Source organism: Rhipicephalus microplus, chromosome 10 (assembly GCF_043290135.1).
Source record: "Rhipicephalus microplus isolate Deutch F79 chromosome 10, USDA_Rmic, whole genome shotgun sequence".
NCBI classification, from domain to species: domain Eukaryota; kingdom Metazoa; phylum Arthropoda; class Arachnida; order Ixodida; family Ixodidae; genus Rhipicephalus; species Rhipicephalus microplus.
In genome coordinates, this window is record NC_134709.1 from 53,655,719 (window position 1) to 53,677,433 (window position 21,715).

General features: G+C 46.1%; 1 long non-coding RNA gene across 1 annotated transcript; it reads left to right on the plus strand.

Annotated features, from left to right (window-relative positions):
* Positions 1–4,731: 4,731 nt before the first annotated feature.
* LOC142774389 (uncharacterized) lies at positions 4,732–19,794 on the plus strand. The gene is made up of 2 exons (XR_012886372.1): positions 4,732–5,055; positions 18,644–19,794. It is a non-coding gene; the product is annotated as an uncharacterized LOC142774389 (long non-coding RNA).
* Positions 19,795–21,715: the final 1,921 nt, after the last annotated feature.

Genomic DNA, 21,715 nt, shown 5'->3' on the forward strand with positions numbered 1-21,715 from the left:
CGAAATTAGGACACAATGCATTTCAGTTCTATGAAGATATTTTGTGACACCGTGCAATGCATTTCAATTAAGTTTTTCATCCATCATCCGAGCAATGCATCTCACGTCATATCGATCAGAAATTCACTGAAAGACCGGGTATTGACAACGGTTTGCGTTTTGAGGATATATGTCGCCCGTGCATCTCGCGTTGCGACACGTTGCCAGATCTATCCAGACGAGATTGCAACGAGTGTCCTACCTTGGTGCTAGGAAGAGGAGTAGTAAGAAGACGTATGCCTCGTAGAAGAAGACACAAGAATTTCGGCTAAGAAAGCACGGCTGCACATTGAAAAACTGAAGTCATTCACTGCCTGGCAATGTTGCGCCTGAGAAAGTTTATGAGAGCATGAACACAGTGGACTCAATTCATGTGCACTATAGTGATTAGTGTACAATTAACGGAAGAATAGAAAAACTTCATTGGTTGTCCGGCAGATTAATGCTCGAGGTATCCCATTTAGGAACGTTACCCTGCTTCTCTGCCGCATTACGGGCCTGCTCGACTATAGTGCATCAAAACATTACTGCATTCTTCAAAACATGCCGTGTAAACAGAAATTCACATTCAATCAAGCAGCACTTCAAATAAAAGCGTCCAAATTTGTTTTTCAACAACTGATGTGTCCTGTACCTCCTGATAACAAACTGCAACATTTTCAGTTCTGCGAACTGTCGTTTTAACAAACCCCCTTGAAGTTCGTTCAAGTGAAGTAGCACTGCATATCTATTATGTAATAAAATTAAACGAGCTCTAAAATCACCCACACGCACGTGCCATGCTGACTCATTAGCACTCGATCCCCACTATTTATTGATTGCATGAATGCATAAATATATACACCATACGATGCAGGCGCCCCTTAATACCAATGAAGCCACCAGCACACGCTATATGTCAAATACTTTATCTTCACACAGTCCAGACGTCGTAAACTATCGTTTCGCCGAAACAAATATCGCGACGGTGCACTTACACCATTGCTCGTTCCTTTTCATGAAGAAAAGAATCTATAGGCTGTGAAAATTCCAACGTTCCTGTTAGTGCGTGCACGTGGCTTCGTTGACATGAATTCGCGCATGCGTTACATGGTGTATGAGTTCCTGCATTCATTGCGATGACACCAGTTGAAAGGGAGCACTGTTCGTTTCTTGGCCTATACAGTGAATGTGTGGGTGTGCCATTCTTTCGCTTGGTTAGTTTTATCATAAATTATAAACTAGCCCACAAACTTCTTTTAGCATTATACAGCCATGCCGTCATCATTAGGCCGACTACGTCCACTGCAGAGCGTAGGCCGTTCAGCCATACGGGGGGGGGGGGGGGTGATTTTAAAAGAAAAGAAGAGAAAAGTGAGCCCCGCAACTGTCTCTCAGAGGGAGGACACCTCAACAGTAGCTCACAAGGGATGGGGTGAGGAGGTATTCAAAGGATAGGATTAAAGGTATATATATAGAGAGAGAGATGCGCTGGGACAGTGAGCGAGAACATACGAGGGATAGGAGAGATAGGAAAGATGGAAACACGGTCACAGGAGTACGAGGACAGGGCACCACTTGCGAGAGCTCTTGACGGCATCAGGAGATGTCGTAGGGCAAGTCCAGTAGGTCAGAGCTACGCTGTCGTCGTCGTAGGGGACCGGCGTCAGGCCCGATAGCGAGGAGTGTATAGGCTGCATGATTTTTTCACAGTGCTGGGGGAGGGGCGAAGGCGTCAGCTTGTGGGAAAACTCAATACGTATATTTAGAGTACACATATAAAAAAATTGAGGAAGGTGGAGAGATGGTTAAGACATCTGTATTCCTTCCCCTCCCCCTGTACCCGTCCATACGCATAGCTTTGCACAAAGTATAATGAACATAATCGAACGTTTTGAATATCGAATTGAGTGCATGGCCCGGTTCGATTCAGCGTCCGATCAAATATGACTTGTTTACTCGCGTGCATTAGCATTACGATTCAAAATAAGCACATTCGAGCACGAGTACGATACAGTTAAGGACGACGCAGCGAGTAATGGAAAGGAAAATGATAGGTGTAACCCCAATTGGCAAGAAGCGGGAGAGTGCATCAGAGAACAAAAGGGTGCTAAGGACATCATAGTCGAAATCAAGAAGTCAGGGGCAGGGCAAGTGCGAAGGCAAGATAATCACTGGTCATTAAGGATCACAGAATGTATTCCAAGAGAAGGCAAGTGGGTGAAGAGGAGGCAGAAAGTTAGGTGGGCAGATGAGATTAGGAAATTTTGCGGGTATGAAGTGGCAGCAGAAAGCACATGGCCAAATCGGTTGGCGGAACATTGGAGAGGCCGTTGTCCTGCAGTGGCCGTATATAGTCCGGCTGATTATGATAACGATACATTTTAAAACTCTGCAGCGTATTCTCACAATGGCGCGTCTCTGATCATATTGCGGATTTTGCATCGATAAAACCGCACAACATATAGTTGTTTTAAAGCTTCCGTTGCTATACAATACGCGCAAAAAGACAGTATGAGTCACTTTACAAGTTTGTTTCGAGTGCGCCGTACTGCGTAACCATAGTCGTCGTACTATATATGCGTATACCCTCTGCCTGTTTCCGGTCGCAGCACGGTTATTTTGCCTCGCCGCGGTGGTCTAGTAGCTAAGGTACTCGGCTGCTGAGCCGCTGGTCGCGGGATCAAATGCCAGCTGCGGCGGCTGCATTTTCGATGGAGGCGAAAATGCTGTATACCCATGTGTTCAGATTTGGGTGCACGTTAAAGAACACCAGGTGGTCTAAACTTCCGGAGCCCTCCACTACGGCGTTTCTCATAATAATATGGTGGTTTTGAGACGTTAAACCCCACATATCAATCAATCAATCAGTAATCACGATTCTTTGTCGGGCGCTTCCGCAGTTTTTTTTTTTTTTTGCATTTTCGAGCTGCGGCGTCATGCGTTGAAATTTTATACCAGATGCATCGCGCACATAGTGACCTCGTAGGTGTCGAGTCGCGGTACTGTAAAAGAGAAAAAAAAAAGATTCCCACCGAGAAATACATTACGCAACGGTTGTACAGTCATTAGGCGTAACCGAAAAAGAATGAACTTTAACGAAAATGATGGCCGAGTTTCCTGAGCAGGGGGCGAAGCTAGGCAGGGGTGGAGATGATAAAGTAACCAAAAAGAAAAATTGACGTGATAACTTATTGCGCGATGAGGCTACGTGGGGACGACGGTGACGCAAATACATGAAGCGTGCACTATTTAGACATCACCTTCAAGTATACCCAGAATTAATTTCAATTGAACTTTCATGCACCTAATTACCGTCAAATACTCATTCCGAAAAGACAGGGCATGCAAACACGGACACAGTTGAAAAGTTACGACACCAAAAGACTACCAGTTACTTTTTAATTACTCCAAATTACCTTTTACTTTGCTTCGTAGTGGCTTTGGTGAAGGCTAGACGTCTTTGGCAGACGGAGCCACGATCGATGCGAGCCGGTTGCCTTCTTTTTACTGCTTTGTTTCAGGTAAAGTTTGAGTTTATTGAGGTTACTTGGGTGGTGGGTTACATATAGGAAGAGATACGCAGAAAGAGGTCCCTTGGTGGGGATTGCATATGAGAATTTCACATTTTAGAACAACGAAGCCTCAAAACACGTGTGACCACCCCCCCCCCCCCCGGCTCCCTTATAATTGACGCAATTTTAGTGCATACCGCAAGATCCCAGAGAGACAGCCCAACTCCCCATCGCTTTGCCCAGAAGTTAGAAGCAGCCGCGGTACGTGGCGCGCCTGTGTCAGTCTCGAGCCGCAGTATCTTTGTAAAAAAGAAAGAAAAAGTTAGTGGAGCTCTTATAGCTGTTGAGATTGAGCAAGAACGACCTTGAGGAACCGCAGTCGAGCGAGATCAATGGCGTAGGTGCTGCGTTCATGGCCGGTCAAGGTCATAACTACATTTACACGATGGGACGTATACTTATCGCCTCTGAACGAATGGGCAGAGACTGGAGCTAAAGCTTACGTAGAAAGCTCAGTACAAGAACAAGGACGTGTGGGTACGTGTGGTCAGAGCTATACACCTAGCAGTGGATTTATTAGTGCTGTGCGTGGCTGTGGCAACTGCCTGTTGTTTGTGGGCCGATACCGAATTATGTCACGCTCTGCCAGAGGCGGTTGGAAGGCGAAAAACACCTTTTTTTCTTCTCAGCCACGTATTGAAGCCCCCACCCGTCACCCCACCCTAACCCCCGGGGGTGAAGGGAGGGGGAGCTCTCTGCAATCTACGTGTTCTGGTAGTGCCTCCGAGATCGGCCCTTTTTTGACCAGGAGATGTCATGCGATGACATCAGCGAGTAACGTCATCACCTGATGACTCTCCTTTATCCCTCGTGTTGACGCTGACGGTCACTTTTCGTGTTTGATGAGGTATCTAACGCTTTCGCCTTAATAAAAACTGTTCACTCTAGACGATGCAGTCATACATAAAATGCCAAAAGGTATCACTCGTCTCATACTACCCCACAATTGTTTACATCTTCTGATATGCCTTGTGTGAGAATCCCAACAAACTGGACCAATGTTCTTTTTCGTTGTGTAACCCCATTGCAGACCACTGAACAGTTAACAGTGGTCTGGTATCATTTTCGAATCACTCGCCTTGCCTGACGGTTCCTCCTTTCGACACGCTGTGGCGTTGGTGTCCCTTGCTGCGCGCGAGTTACAAAGCGAGAACGTCACTCCATGACGCCACGGCTCCTACCGAATTCGCCCGAAAATAACCCTCAAAACCCCCTTCCCTGCTCAATCACTGCCAGAAGGAAGTGAGTGATGGTTGTTTGCACGGACCGGTGGTTTGCGATGGAAGAGCCGAGTGCAACTTTCAGTGTATGCAGTTGTGGCGGACGGCTGTACTCATGATAAAAAGAAGGGAGAAAAAGGTATCTTCACTTACGAATCATCCTTGGGACACAATTCCGACCCGTGCTACACACAAGTCTATATTCAGAGCAGAAGAGATAGCTCTCTTGCTCAGATGTACAGGTCAGTGCATTCTACCTGCTAAATCAGAAACCACTATATATATAACCCCTAAACTTCAAGCCTTGCGCAGGAATCGCGCATTCGGTGATAGACTACTAGCGATGTCGAGTACTGCACCAGACTGATGTATTGTGACGATGTGTATGTTATCTTACGTTTCTTCTTTTTTTTTTACACCCGTAACATTCAAACTCCCCTATCCGTTCACCCGTGTAGGGAATACCATGGTAGTTATTTGAGTCTGGTTGATATCTTTCCACTCTATCTTATTACCTCCTTGTCCCCAAGCCACTTCTATGGATCAACCGAATCTCCTTAACAGGCACAGGACCACGAGGACCTGCTACGGCTGCTTGAGAAGCCATATAGCGCCACCAGAGTTCAAGATAGTTTTGAATAAGAATACCCAATGAACACCCAATTGAAGCTCTATTCGCAAAATAAAGCTGTCTATTATCTCCTTCTTGTTCTGAAAGAGACATAATGAAACGACTGTCCAGTACTCAGCACTCTATTGCCTACATTAGCATATACTTGTACTATATATAAGGGACCATCTTCACAAAGGTTTTCGAAGTTCGTAGGTTCGTTTTCTCTAATTGCCGAAGATAGTCGCTAATGATGTGTTGGGTATATGTGGAGTGGCAGGAATCCGCTTTTTTTTTTAATAAATCGATTTTGCAAGAGGTATATGTGAATGTGTAAGGCTTCGAGGGGGTACAGCCCGAGTCATGAAACGACCACTCAGAGTATAGCGCCATATAGCTATCGAGGACTTGACATAATCCTCTTGAATTTATTTAAATTACGGGGTTTTACATGCCAAAAAGGCTTGTTTGTTATAGGCGCGGGTTCCACTGCATGCGAACTTTCAGAATAATAAGACCACCGTGGTGTTTTACCACGACAAACAACCAAACCACGCAGCAAGAAATGAGCGAGCCAAGTTATACAGTCGTTCCGCAACGATTAACTACATATCGTACATTTGGTACAAAAAGAAAGGCGTTTCAGGTGACATAGATATTGCGCCAGGTGATGCTCTTTTGTCTCGTGTCACGAACAGTTATCCACCACAGGTCAAAATATGTAACGACCAAATAGTACCGACTATGCATCCAGCCTGGTATCAACTGGTTTCGTCTGGTTTCCAAGTCCCAACTGGTCATATAAGCGAAAGCTCCGCTTAAATGTCTTTCGCAGTGGTGCCAGTCATATCACGAAATCTGCCAAGAAAGCCCGCGCGGGGGCGCTGCATGTCGTGTCTGTGTTATGAAAAATAAGCCAAGCGTGTGTGAAAGGGAGGGCGCGAAGATGTACAGGCCTAATTTTAGACACCGCATTTTGGAAATTGTTAGCGCGTTGTTGACGTGCAGTTTGCTCCAGCCGAAGTACCGAGAATAAGTCGCGCTTATTCTGAGCGGGGACGCTCTTTCAAAACGCGACCTTGCTCATGCGTGGCGTGTGCTACGCGTTATCGACATAGTGATCGGAGTTTTTCAGAGAAAGAGGAAGCACACGTGCATCTAGGTAAACTGTAGCTATGGTGACCCTATCGTAGAGTGAAACTAAATTACAATGCACAGAGAACAAGTAGCCTTCGCATCTCTGTCACGAGTTCAGCATTGGCTATCCACGCTTAGAAATGCATAACGAATAAATTGGTGATGCACATACACAGTGCCACAATGAAAATTGCAGAGAATAAGTGTACACACTAAATAGTGGATTGAAGATAGCTATAGGCGTGCCCTGCAGCATGTAGCCTAAAATTGCACCAAAACAAAAAAAAGTTTCACAACAAACTGCCAACATAGCAATACACGAAGTGCTTAAGCAGAGCCATTAATGAATAAAGCTACATGGATAAAGGCTAATCCTCTACACGGGTACACAACAATTAAGAGAAAGTGAGAGATAAACACCTAAGTTAACCAACGTTTCTCTATACACATACAAATGTTTCATATGGACGGCACGGCAGTGAACCAGAGGCAGTAGCGGTTGGCTACCTGCACGACGGATAGAACGAAGGTACAGATATAGCGGGAAAAGAAAGCTCGGTGATTACGTATCGGAGTATACTTAATAATTAAGTGGGCATCCTAGTTGGATAAGTGTCACGCCCGTAATGCGGACCATCGTGGGCCAAGGGGGAAGGGTTTAAAACCCAAAAAATTTTCAATTTTGCTCGCGTGTGAACACACGCACACATGAACATACATAAAGTATAATTGAACTCCCCCTTATCCTCTCTGCGAAACAAATTGCTAACTACGCTCGTGCGGACCCTTTAGCTATAGGGTATGCCCACACAGGCCGCCAGTGATATTTAGGGGCGAAGCTCCTTAGGGTGAGAGGCGTTCCCTCGTAATAGTATGTTGCAGTAGTGGCCACCTCTAGTTAGTTTTAAAAATTGCTCACTAGATGGCGTTGTGTGTATGTGTCTTTGTGAATAATATCACTAGATCGCGTTGGCGGCTTTCGTATAGTAGTTGACGATCAAAGAGGATAGATGGTGCTGTTATATTAAGAAAGGGACCGGGAGGGCAAAATAGACTTTAAGCGGGTAGACTTAACTAGAAGGAGGTTATCTGATTGGTGGCTAAAGTCAAGGCACGAGTGAAAATTAAACTCATCACTGCAAAGTACGAATGCCCAAACTCACTTATTAAAGAAAAAAAATAAATCTAGTTTTTGGTTCATTAAGTATTACGGCTTGGTGGCGCTAGCCACCGCCCGATCTAAAGGGTACAGCCATATCCATCCATCCATCCATCCATCCACTTCACATTATACCCACATACTTAATGATGGAGTGGGGCGAAGTGTCCATCCACCCGTCCCTCTGTCGCACAAACAGACAGACAGAAAGTTGGACGAACAGACAAACAGACAGACAGAGGGACGGACGAATGGACGGACGGACGCTTCCCTCCACTCATCATCATTCACTCCGTGGATATATGCTTTGAATCTGCTCACATTTGGTTTCCCTTTGCCTCATCATTCCCGGCATTTAAATCAAGTTGATTTCATCTGTTAAAGTCAGTCGCTTCGCGTGCTCATGACATTGCGTGGCTGCTGTGACTAACGACAATTTTTAGCAAAGTGACCATTTGTCCCCCGGACTCCCCTTCCCCCTCCCATGAACAAATGTTCAAAACGGCAACTATTCTCAATAACAAAATTTGTTCATGGCTAGTTGCTTCATAATGAAAAACGGCAACGCGCAGATTAGGTATGGGACACAGAGGAACACACAGCCTGTCCAGTGTGGGGTGTCCTTTGTTCCGCACCTTATCGGCACTCTCCAGTTCAACATTGTTTTCGATAAACGATTTCTCCCGACAATATTCAAGCTTATAAAGGCGATGTTTGAGCTGGTTTGTTTGCCCCAGTACGCGAAGTGGCACAGGGAGGACCTATAGACTGGGGGACCCCAGTCATACGCTGTTCTGCGGCATAAGCGCGTCACTGGCAGCGCACGTATACATCAGCGTCTAGCGCCGTCAGCCCCGACAGGATGTGGTGGCGGAATTCAATGCAACCTTTCTCACGAGAGCGTTTGTTTAATGAAGTGCACCCGCAACACAGGCGTCAGCGCTGTGCAACGGCTCGGGTGTTAAGCCTAATTTTAGACTCCTCGGGAGGCGGCGTTGCGATCCGCCAAGCAAGCGCGGTGTTGTTTCGAGGTTGACCTGCCATCACTGAGACGTTCTAGAATCAAATAAAAAAGATATGAAGGTTCGTTTCGTTGTTTCAGCGTCTGTTTTTTTTCATATATATATATATATATATATATTTTCTTGCTGACATGTCTACAGTGCATGACGTGCCGTCAGTGTTGCGCAAGTTTTGCAAAAATATACCGTCCCTGTCGGCACTGCACGCTCGAGCGCTGTGCGTCACAGCTGGCTTGATCATCCTCGTTGCAAGCCTTCTCGTGTGACGCCGGCATTGAAGCAGGAGAAGCTGTTTATAAGCGATATATTGCGGGCTGCTGTCGCGATTTCGCAACGTGCCGAGTTCAAATTTAGAAATGGACGCAGACGCGAAAGAAATCCATGATTTCGACGGCGTGTGCGCGTTATGCCGTAAGGAATTCGGACCGTCTTTTATGTTCTAATAAACAGTGCCCTCACATGATGGGTGAAGATTGTCTCACACGAGGCTTCCCCGTCCGTTGACGTAGAGTTGCATGGTCACGTGATCTTGCGGCGTGGAGAGAGTGAGACTCGGTAGGAGTGAAGTAAGTAGGAGATGAAGGGCTGTGTCGCGCCGCGAAGGGCAAGGGTGAAGCTCGGCGGAAAGGTTAAACCAATGAAAAACGCCACAAATGTGGGTGAGCGTGAGTCTGACGAATAGGAGCGTCAGTGCATGGCCTCCGAGATGGCAAGCGCGCTGCATGTTTCACGTGCTCGCCATCTCAGAGGTCAAGCTTGCGTTCCAACAGCGGTCGCAAAGTGTAGCTGGCTGCGTTTCAAAAGAGATACTCGGTTGACTAACCCTACAAATTATCACTATAGTTATTCTTCTACGGGCGAGCTGTTTTTAGTCGGCCCTTTGGCCGCACCGACGATTTGAAGAGGTCCTGCAACACTTGGTCAAGTAGCCATGGAAGGGTATCCACTAAAGAAGCTTATCGCTTCACGAATGCACAGCCGCAATAATTTTTAGAGCCAAGCGGAGCTACAAAGATTTGTCGCGCGCTGCCATTGTATTCTCTCTTCTCTTGGCCCAACGAAACCGCCGGAAGTTAAGCAGGGGAGATGGCACGCGAAAAAAAAAAAAAACGTCACGCACGCCTCATGACCTTGAGCACTTTTTCTTTTTTTTTTTTCTTCGAATACGCGGCTTTAAATATGCGAAGCAGCTCTTTTTACTAGCCTCTCTAACGCTGTCCCTTCGAACACCCCCATTGCGCATGCTCGCGTCTTGTGCCGCGTGCTCACGTCTCGCGTGGGCCCAGGAAGACACCCGGAAGACTGTCGCTCCCCTCCCCCTCTCTCGCATCGCGAGGGGGGAAGTGGTTATGTTGTAAGATGGTAAAGAAAAGAAAAGTGAGCCCCGTAACTGTCTGCTTCAGGGAGCGACACGCCGGCAGCGTCTGCTACTCGAAGAGTGTTCAAGGGCCCCTTTAAAAATTACCGGAGCCCTCCACTACGGCATTCCTTGTAATCTTACCGTAGTTTCGGGACTTTAAGCCCTGGATATTATTATCATTTTTAGGGGCGAAGGTGCCAACTTCACACTTATCAGTGGAATGCAACGTCAAGGGTTTTCGGCCACGATGTCCGCTAATACCTGTATAGCCCCTGCACTTTAAACAGTGAAGGGAACGGGTCCACGTGAGTAAGGATATGGGGCATACTTGACGCACCCCTAACGTGACTAAAAAAAAAGGGGGGGGGGGGGGGGCTAGCTGTCACCCTTGCTCAACGTTTTTCCCTCGCTTCACCGGCCAGATCTGTTTGCGCACACCTACGATCTCTTGCTTACATCAATCGCTGAGCAGTTATAATTCGCATTGAATACCAGCGCATGTAAAGATATGGACGCCGTCTATAGATCTCGCCGCAGGTGATGCCCCAAACCATCACAAAAGCTTGTTCTTTTCCCCTATTAACTGTGGCGCATACCCACTTCTGCTCCATAGCTAAGTACCGGCAAGATGCAGCTGTTATGTATACCTTCCTCTTGAGGGATAGTGGCAATCTACCTGTCATGATTTGAGAGTGCTTGTCAAATGTGCTCCACCCCATTCTTATTCTGCTAGTTACTTCAATCCCGTGGTTCGGCTCCGCGGCTATTACCTGCCCTAAATGGGCATTGTCTTTTGCAACTTGAAGTGCGCTATTACCAATCTAAGTGCTGCTCTCTTCCGAGGTTGTTGTACATTACTTTCGTTTTCTGCAGAATAATTTTAAGGCCCACCTTTCTGCTCTCCTTGTCTAACTCCGTAATCATGAGCAGAAACCTTATCTATGGAGCAGAAACCAGGATACTTACAAAGAGGGTTAAGCTTAAATTGAGGACCACGCAGCGAGCAATGGAAAGAAAAAATGGTAGGTGTAACTTTAAGAGACAAGAAGAGAACAGACTGCATTAGGGAACAAACGGGGGTTAAGGATATCATAGTTGAAATCAAGAAGAGGAAATGGACATGGGCCGGGCATGATGCGCGTAGACAGGATAGCCGCTGGTCATTGAGGGTAAATGACTGGATTCCCAGAGAAGGCAAGCGGGTTAGGTGGAGACAGAACGTTAGGTGGGCAGATGAGACTAAGAAGTTTGCGGGTATAAATTGGCAGCAGCAAGCACAGGACCGAGTTGACTGGCGGAACATGGGAGAGGCCTTTGTCCTGCAGTGGATGTAGTCATGATGATGATGATGATGATGATGATGATGATGATGATGCCGACTTCAGCCATAATTCCTCATCGTCGTCAGCCACTGCATGGACAATTGGCACAAACTTCCTTGCAAGTGTTTAGCGGATACCACGCTTGTCAGAAGAATAACGAAAAATAGCAAAACGAATGCCGGCCTGCTACCCCCAAAAATGCATTATTATTGCCCTAGTGGGTATCAAGCAAGCGTGCTTACAATAGTCACCCAATGAGTGTTTTGAAAAGGCTCTGAAAGGCCACTCTTCTAGCTTTCGCTGCGACTGTGCTGCGCCTTCTGCGCAGGCTTGGCGTTTTTTTGTTTGCCACCCATAACATCTATGTACTTGTTTAGTTTTAATTTATTTATTTATTTATTCATTTATTTATTTAACCCAGGGGTGCTGTCTTAGTCTAACCGGTGACATTGTCATCGTTATAGTAGAAGTATTAGTAGCAGTAGTGGTGATAGTAGTACTAGCAGCATCAGTAGCAGTAATATCACGCAGATGGCATGACAACAGGAGAATTCAGAAACAAATAAAATGTAATGACGACAATGCTAAGTGAGTATTTAAATGACCATGATGATTTTGCTCGTAACAGTGAATGATGACCACGACTCTATACTAGCGTTCTCGTGCCACCGTGATGGCAATTTGCATTTTGGGCAAGTACGCGGATGGCATGGGTCCCTGCATGCTGCGCTGGAACGCTATCGTATCAATATGTAGATCTCCAGCGGCACCTATGAAGGTCGTATGATCACGAGGGATCTCCACGGCTAAACCTGAAGAACAAAGCATCAACAAAGAAATCCTCGGATGGATGAATAGACGTAAGACACTAATGAAATTGAATGAATGATTGAATAAACTTTATTAAATTTCCGGCAGTTTACTTCAGTCGAAAGGGGTAGGAGGAGAGGGCACTGACACCTGTCCCATTCCACCCTCCGTTGATCATGACGGCTACAAGGACTTTGATGCGAAAACGATCTTTATTCGTATTAGTAAATTACTCTCAAAATCACCATGCTTGCCCAGAGAAGACGCCTGGGAAGCGACTGTCAAAAGCTTTAGATAGAATAGACAATCGCCAATTGTCGGAAGAAAGGGTATTAGGACACTGGCCGAGACCGTCCTCTGCACGCAAGGCATTGAGAGCGTTGTTGCGCTTTCTGCGGGCAAGTGGTCTTAGAGACAGACTGTAAACAGCGTCGTGGATCGTCTGATGACCTTCTCTCTCTTTTTTTTACAACGTCTCTTTTCTCTCATCCTTTATTCCCCTCACCCCCTTCCCCAGTACAGGGTAGCCAGCCGGTCTGAGAACTGGCTAACCTCCCTGTCTTTCCTCATTTATTCCTCCTCCTCCTCCTGAGAAGCGAGAAGTGGCGGCAGCCGGTGGGCGCGGCTGATAAGCAACGACGTGGAAGAATTTCTTGGGGACACCCGACGTTGTCCTCGAAAATTAGTAGCTTCGCTCCTGAAACCTTGCCGAAACCGAGGAGCAAACTACAACGCTCTACGAAAGGGGCAACAACTTCGTTTTCCGACTGTGTTCAAGGAGTGGAACGATCGCCAGAGTTGTTTCCCACGATGACTCCCACTTTATCTCTCCCCGGGGCACCGTTGACTGCCGGCCCGTTTCACCACTTGTTGGCAGCGCGGGGCGCAAACCTCGGAGGGATGAGAGAGAGACGGATAGAATAATAACGCTAAAAATAGCGAGAAAAGAACGCCCGTTGGCTTGGAGGTAGAAAGGACGCCGCTGTTTCCAAAAGGAGCGCGAGAACGGGACCCGGTGGAAACCCCCTTGGCCCAGCTTCGAAATAGAAGCCCCACGATTGCGTATGCGCTCGCTGGAGAGGAGGTGAGGGAGCAACGCTGGTGCGACTTGGGAGCTCTGGATGCACGCATGCACTTTTCTGTGGCTGTTTGCTTCGCCTAGATTTTTAAATGTTCGCTTAATTTTATAAATTTTAGCCTTCACTTCCTTTGTAAATTCCTAAAAATTTTAAATGTATTTCTTAATTTATCTCTCTCCGCATTTTGAACAAGTTATTGAACGATTTTATTTCTGAAAAAAAAAACAGCAACAAAAATATGACAGGTTTCCTTATGCATTCGTTTATGAAAACTCGAATAAGAAATTCATGTTTGCTTTAACTTCCAAGTCGATGTATTGATCCTGCCACGGCCAACAATGAACGCTTTGTGCACCTAATGTGATTGCGCATGGCCTTCGGGATCGAAGACTTTGCGAGCTTTGTGCATCTCACGGGTTAATACACTGCCTTCGTGATCGGCACACCTTTGAAGAATCGACGATATTACGTGATGACATAGGAGTGGCGCCATGACGACATCACGGTGACTAAGAAATTACAGTGATCTGAGGCGTCATCACGTAAATATTTTCTATACGAAAAATCGAAGAGAAGCTAAAAACCATACGGCCTGACGGGGCTTCCCTGCGAGGTGGGATTTAGATTTGTGGGGTTTAACGTCCCAAAACCACCATATGATTATGAGAGACGCCGTAGTGGAGGGCTCCGGAAATTTTGACCACCTGGGGTTCTTTAACGTGCAACCAAATCTGAGTACATGGGCCTACACCATTTCCGCCTCCATCAGAAATGCAGCCGCCGCCGCCGGGATTTGAACCCGCGACCTGCGGGTCAGCAGCCGAGTACCTTAGCCACTAGACCACCGCGGCGGGGCCGAGGTGGGATTAGTGACAAATATCGCTGCAGAAAAAAAAATTACATGAAATATACTTTGCTATTTAGTGCACTTTAGTTTCAGGGGCGGCGCCAGGATTATTTTACGAGGGTGGGGGGGGGGGGGCACTTACACTAAGTGAGTTCCTTCAGGCGGGGCAGGGAGGCGAAGAACTCAGCCATATTGTGTGGCTAAGTTCCTTCTTGGAACTAAGTCGTAGGGTGGGGGGGGGGAGGCGAAAATTTTTGGGGGGCTCCAGTGCTTCCATGGACACCACTCGCGCCACCACTGTTTAGTTCTAATAAAGTTACAGAAAAATTCTATGAACATTAACCAAAATAATATATATCTGAAACAGCGACACAGTCGAGAGCACGAAACAATTCACACTTTTGGCTCCATGCTTCTCTCTCTTCCTTCTTTCTTTCTCCTCACGCTTCTTTCCTTCTTTCGCCAGTTATGCTGTGTTCCCGTTATTTCTACATCCTGACGCCAGGAGGGAGATCGTCTCACTGAATGAAGGCCGCGCCTACCAAGCGGGCCGTTTCAGACACACGCCCACCCCCACGCTCCCCGCTGAACCAAGGCGTCAAGAAGCAAGCCGCCGCTTCGCATGTCTTCAGCATACGCGCAGCGTGGCCTTAAATATATAAGTGGTTATATCAGAAGAAAAGAAAAGGAAGGTGCCGACCCGTAACTGTCTCTCCTTACGAGGACACCTCAACAGGTCAGCAGAGGAATGGGATATGGGGAATAAAAGATATAGGGAGAAGGAAGGAGGGATAAAAAGAATAGAAGGAAAATAGACGGAGAAGAAGCCGCCAGCCAACGAGAGGAAAAAAGAAGGAGATAGGAAAGTGGGGATCCGGTCGAAGCAGTCCAAGGGCGGGGTGCCACAATGCGAGAGCTGCACGGCATCAGGAGACCGCGGAGGGCGAACCAGTCGGCGGGAGCTACGCTGAAGTCGGAGATCGCGAGGGCACAACCGTCCAGCTTGAAATCCTCCGAGCGAATCGTGGCCTTAAATCGCGGTGCGCGGGCGCAGTACGCATGGATGACTCCCACTAGCGTCATTGGAATCACCGTGTTGGAGCATCAGCATGGGGGGAGATGGGGACGCGGAGTTCGTGACGCCACGTTAACGTCATCAGTACGTCACGTGTCGCTCCTTTCGTCATCCATGCAAAATAAACGTGTACCACTATTGCGGCGGCGTTGACGTATTGAAGCAGTTCAGTCGCAACGCGTTGTCGTTGCGTTGACGTCATCAGTGACCATCTTGGAGTACCAGTACCTTTAGAAGATGTATCGATGACGTAATGTATAGGTTACCTATAGGCTATTTTGCAGATGGACTTCGGTGCCGCTATGTCTTGTATCAGTAACAAATAAACGAACAGTACTGCGGGTGGATCTTTTCACTGGAGAAAAAATAAACAATATAACGAACGCCGCCATGCTGGGCTGCGCGCGGAAGTACAAGGCCCGGCATTGCAGCCTTGGCAGTGCATTTTGGTGTGGGTCACACCTATCTAGCGCAGCCCAGAAAGGAGCATGGCAGCGCCCAGGGGGCCGTTTATTAAAAGGTCATAACGCGTGCCCATTTCTATGGTTTGGTTCATTCTTCATTACTCTACTTTGCTTAGGTTCATTGTGTGTTAGTTCTGATTAGGGCAGTGCCGACGTTGAGTTATACGTAAATGCACTCCTGCTATCATGGATATTTACGCCATTTGTCAACTCTTATTGACCCCGAGGGCTATTACGTAGGATCTTTCCGATTAGCTTGAAAACGCTGTCATTGCAAAATTCACGAGACTTCACGAAATATTTCTCCAGGCCTTGCGGTCCTGTATCCCGCCACATCGCCTACACAGCAACCCCGAGCCAGAGTTTAAGCCGTTATAGCCGTTACTTCGTAATGGCGAGGTATTGCTCCTTTCACGTGATACACTTCACAAGTCAATCGCGATACCGTTTGATCCGTGATTCTAGCTTGCGAAACAAGAATAATCGCTCAGGTCGCGTATGGGCTCGGCGGGCGAGCAGCAATCCGGCAGGCCCTGCAGCTGCGCTGTTTATTTGCTGCCCTCGTCCTAATAGCGCATGAGTGCGCGCAGCTACCGTGAGTCCTGCAAGCGGCCGCTCGCTTGCTAAAACCGTGACAAACAGTCCTTCCCGTCCTCACGTCTACGTTCTCTCTCTCTCTCTCTTTCCCTGACTACGCCCCCGGCAGTTTCTAAATTTTGACCCACGCACGAGCCTCCAGGTACAGTACTCCAGGCTGAGTCAACGCACTCTCCCCCTTTCTTGCGTCATGAGACCCTCTATCTTTCGACGACGTCTCGACTTGACGTCGGTCAGCAAGACGACGCCACGCGTCAACCTAAATCTGACCGCCGCGACCTGCAGGGTATAGCACGTTCGCTTCTTTTCTTCCTTCCTTTCTTTCTTTTCAGGCGGGGAACCGAAATGTGGTGAAAAATGAATAAACCGGGAAAGCGTGCTTGTCGAGTGAAAAAGAAGGCGCCTCTGCAAGGCCACGACGACAGTTGTTCTAACCCAGTTTTCTCGAGCTCGCGCCACGGGTGACCTGGTGGCCACTTCTGTGTGGTGGTTAGGATAGACACAAGCACAGAAAAGAGGCTGCCCCCCCTCTCCACAACCCTTTTCTAACAGGAGGCGCCAAGTGGTTCACGCGGCGGTAAAACGCCTGTGTCCTCTTTCCTCTTCTTGTACCATATATGTGTTTCGTTTGTGCCGGGCATTACGAGTGCTTTGCAGCTCACCCAATTCTCGACTTTATTACGCATATGTTCACTCAGTCGGACCCGTTCTGTCATCTCCTATTGTGCAGGGTCATGACCGTGCATGTTTTTTGACGACACTTGAGCATAAGACCCCTTCCCTTATGTTGCATTCAAGGATATGCAGCCTCTACGCCAGGAAACACCAACTTTACACCGCCTTTACAGCACACCACCACCATCTTTACACCAGGAAAACCAGGACCAATGGCAAGGTGCTGTGAGAATGGCGCAATCGCTTCGTCTTGATTTTTGCATCCACTGCTGAGCTTGTGTTGTTTCTCGGCCCAAATAAAGAAAGTAGGGGGCGGGATGTAGTGAGAATTCGACCCCCCTCATTGGATAACCAATCGCACACGTATCAGTGGGAGGTATAGACAGTCATGTAGCGGCCGGACCACTGGCGAGACGTCCACGGCCCGTATAGGCGTCTCGCGGGGCCACATGTTTGTAAACCCCGGCGAATACACTGAGCTATAAACGTGCTGCGCGTACGTGTGACGCGTAGGGGCTACGGTGTAGTGACCTGCAAGCGACCCCCGCTAAGTGTCACAGGGCAACGCCTCACTTGGCAGCTCGTACACAGAAATGATCGCGCTTACAGCAGCGTGGGCGGCTTCGCGAGTGACAAGGACCCCTTCGGAATCGCAGCGACCTTGGCAACAAGAAACAGCGTGCACACGCCCTCGCACAAAGTTGCAATTACAATAACAATGGCGAGGCGATACGATGAACTTGGGGGGGCTTCCCAGAATAACGGTTGGAGAACAAAGGCAGGAATTGCTCGCCATGTCGGTTTGTTGGTGAATCATCCGAACAGCTTATAGATGCGACATGACGCGACTCCACGTGCTCCACTGCATAGCTATTGATTGTGTCATATAAGCAGTCTGGGTTGAAAACTAAATATGTGTTTACTATAATAGTGCTGTGAACAGGGGTGTAAAAAATTTTATTTTATTTTTCCCGCTGTCTTGTAAACCTGCTTCGGTGCACACAATTTACCACGTTTGCAAGATATGCCATCTGATCATTGTGAATTGTCACGTGTATTCCATATGACCACGTCTACCGATCGACTTGCATTGTGACGCTGCGACCGAGCGTGAAAAGCGAGAAATTATACATTCTGGTGATACCGGAGCCGGCCGCTCATATATAGGCCCTGCGCGGCCTTTCGTCATTTACTCTGACGAAGGCAGGCCCTCCTGCCGAAACTTGGTAAAAGCTGCGTTTCACACGTTTGTCGCCTTCTCTCTTTGATATATATATATATATATATATATATATATATATATATATATATATATATATATATATATATATATATATATATATATATATATATAAGAAGTTTTTCCAATGAACCAAACGTACTTGGGAAGAAAAGAAACAACTTAGCAGTTGTCTTAATTTTATTACCAACGGTTTCGACCGGTCTTTGTCAGAGTTTGCGAACCAATATATATATATATATATATATATATATATATATATATATATATATATATATATATATATATATATATATAATAAAATGAAGTCTAACAGACTATAATGCCAAGGGAAGTATAGGGGAAGTTATTAGACCGAATTGTAAGGCAAATCTTAAGAAAGAATAAGTAAGTGTTTTGCTTCATCACAAAGACGTTTTTCTGCTGCACGCAGGCTATCCGCGGCACAACGCTGAATGTTCCCACGCTCACTCACGGCACGATATCGGTGCCGCTGACTGACATCGTCAAGCCCACCACAGTGAAGCGCATCCCGGGACAAGGCCTTCCTTACCCCAGCGACCCATTGGTGCGCGGCGACCTTCTTCTCGGCTTCGACATCGAGTATACCCTCGTCGGATGACGGACACGCTGGATAAGCTCGTATGAATAAGCGTCGCTACAAGTACTGCGATACACTGTCCCCTAATCTTAATAATGCCGGTGTACCACAGCGCATTGCTGATCGCGATGATCCCGGTCGGCATTCGCTTTGTCAGCAGTGAATGGCTCCATTTTGAAGCTTGCGCCAAGGATTCATTCATGATAGATCAATTCAACTCAGATCAAGCCCGATCGCGATCAGAAGTGGCCGTGTGACATATGGGTGTAACGATGCATCGACTTGTGGTAATACGGGCCTAATGCACATTCCTGTTTACGAAACGCCGTAACTCGGGAAAAGGACAGCAATGGCAGCGACGTCTTATAACGCATTCGTCAATCGGAGCTCGTTGATCAGACTGGCGTGTTGTTAACGCCCCTGTCTTTTCTTGCTTCTATTAGACTATTATTGATGACGATCTGTGTTTTAGTGTGTGCTGCTTGAGCGTATATTCTTATGATTCTTTAATAATTATGTTGGTGATAGGCTTGTCAGGGTGATCATTTGAGTAGGACATACATTTCCTTGATCGATTGATTGCATGACTGATTGATTCATTGATTCAACCTTAGTTTAAGATGGTGGCCTCTGTGGCCTACGTGCCGGCTATTGAAAAGCATCAGGGAAGTAAAAATGTCTGCATCCTCGGCAAATACAGACATTTGGCAGTTGCCCTGCTTATGCAAATACTTGTTCTTTTTTACTTGAACATACTGCCGACACTTCATGGTCCGTGCTTTAGTGGGTGCATGAATATATGAAATCACATACATTGCCAAGAAACGATGTGTGAGAATTCTTTTTTTATTCCCTTATTCTGCTCTAAAAGAGAGATGGTCATTGATCTTAGGCTAAAATAGATTGAATAACAACGAACATCAGGCAACGTGACCTTCCCATTTCAAATGGTATATTAATAAACATAGTGATTCTCTCCTTGATACCCCAACCCATCTATTCCCCAACGCTAGAGCAGGGCAGCGTACTAGATACTTCCTTTTGGTTAGACTCCCTGCCTTCCTTTTCCATTTATCTCTCTCGGTCTCTCTACTATTTGCTTGAGTTGTCAGAATTACGCTAACGTTAGCGCACGCACGCACGCACGCACACACGCACACACACACACACACACACACACACACAAGAAACGTCTGAACAGCTCTAGTGGATATATATATATATATATATATATATATATATATATATATATATATATATATATATATATATATATATATACATATATAAATATATAAATATATATATATATATATATATATATATATATATATATATATATATATATATATATATATATATATATATATATATATATATATATATATATATATATATATATATATATATATATATATATATATATATATATATTCAACGTGCGGATGTCTTGTATCCCTCCGCTGTCATAACTTTCATAGTTCATACGAAATTTTAGTTTGTATACCGTAAAGAAAGTATAAAGATTCTGAGGGCCGATATGGCCGAAAGCCTTAAGTCTGCCTAATTTTTAATTATGTGTTAAACACGTGCTAGGCACTATATATATATATATATATATATATATATATATATATATATATATATATATATATATATATATATATATATATATATATTAACACGATAAATAATGATAAATATATTGACACAATAAATAATGAAATCTGCCAAAAATCTGCCACAATCATGCCAAAGAAAGTAAAATTAATATTATGTTTTGAAAGGAAACCAAAGCCGTGAGCGTGGACGTCGGGTTAAGGAGGTTTACCCGACACTCAAATCTGATAGTGAAAACGCACGCTAGCGAAGTAGTCATAGTGTCTCGTAGGTGGGCTCTAGCATATACCCAGTTAATATGGGCCATTTCAGCTATCCCACAAAATGAAAATGCCATAGCGCTTTCTTGTTCTAAAGTGCAAAGCTACAGCTTTTCTATAACACCCGCCGAGTATACCTGTTAGAAATAGATTGATTGATTTGCGGGGTTCAATCAACGTCCCAAAACCAACATATGATTATGAGAGACGCCGTGGTGGAGTACTCCGGAAATTTTGACCACCTGGAGTTCTATAACGTGCGCCCGAATCTGAGCACACGGGCCTACAGAATTTTCGCCTCCATCGGAAATGCAGCCGCCGCCGCCGGCATTCGATCCCACGACCTGCGGGCCAGCAGCCGAGTACCTTAGACACTAGACCACCACGGCTTTTTCTTTCTCTATATTGCCTGTGTACATACAACATTCGCAAACAAATGTACATCAAACAAAGAACAAACATGAACATAAGAAAGAGGTAAAAAGCGTCAAACTTCACAGGCTTTTTAAAATTCCTTCATCTGTAGAAAGCTTTACTTGATGAAGCCTTTCGGGCACCTCTTGTTGAACCTTTTATGATTCCACGAACGAACAGACAGATTGAAAGGAGTATTGCCGAACCGGACGTGCATTAACATTAGCATGGCGCACCACCATTCCAGATTGCCATATACTGTACAGGCCCAGTAATGACTATAGGACAAAAGGTATTCAAGAAAAAGGCTTATTCGTTCCTTGGGGTGCTGATTGCCTTCTCTGCAAAAAGCCGGAAACTATCGAACATGTTTTCCTGGACTGCTGGGATGCAGTCTTTTTCTGGGATGTTTTCCAAAGGACTCTGAAAAAGGATCTACCTCTCGATGCCTACGGCATCAGATTTCTACCAGTGCCACTAGACCACCACGGCGGGGGCTGTTAGAAATAGCCTACTATGGTTTACCCCGGAAAAGTTTCTCGAAAGGCATGTTTATACGTTCACTGACGACTAAAAAAAAAACACGCACACACACACAAACAAGCAATGC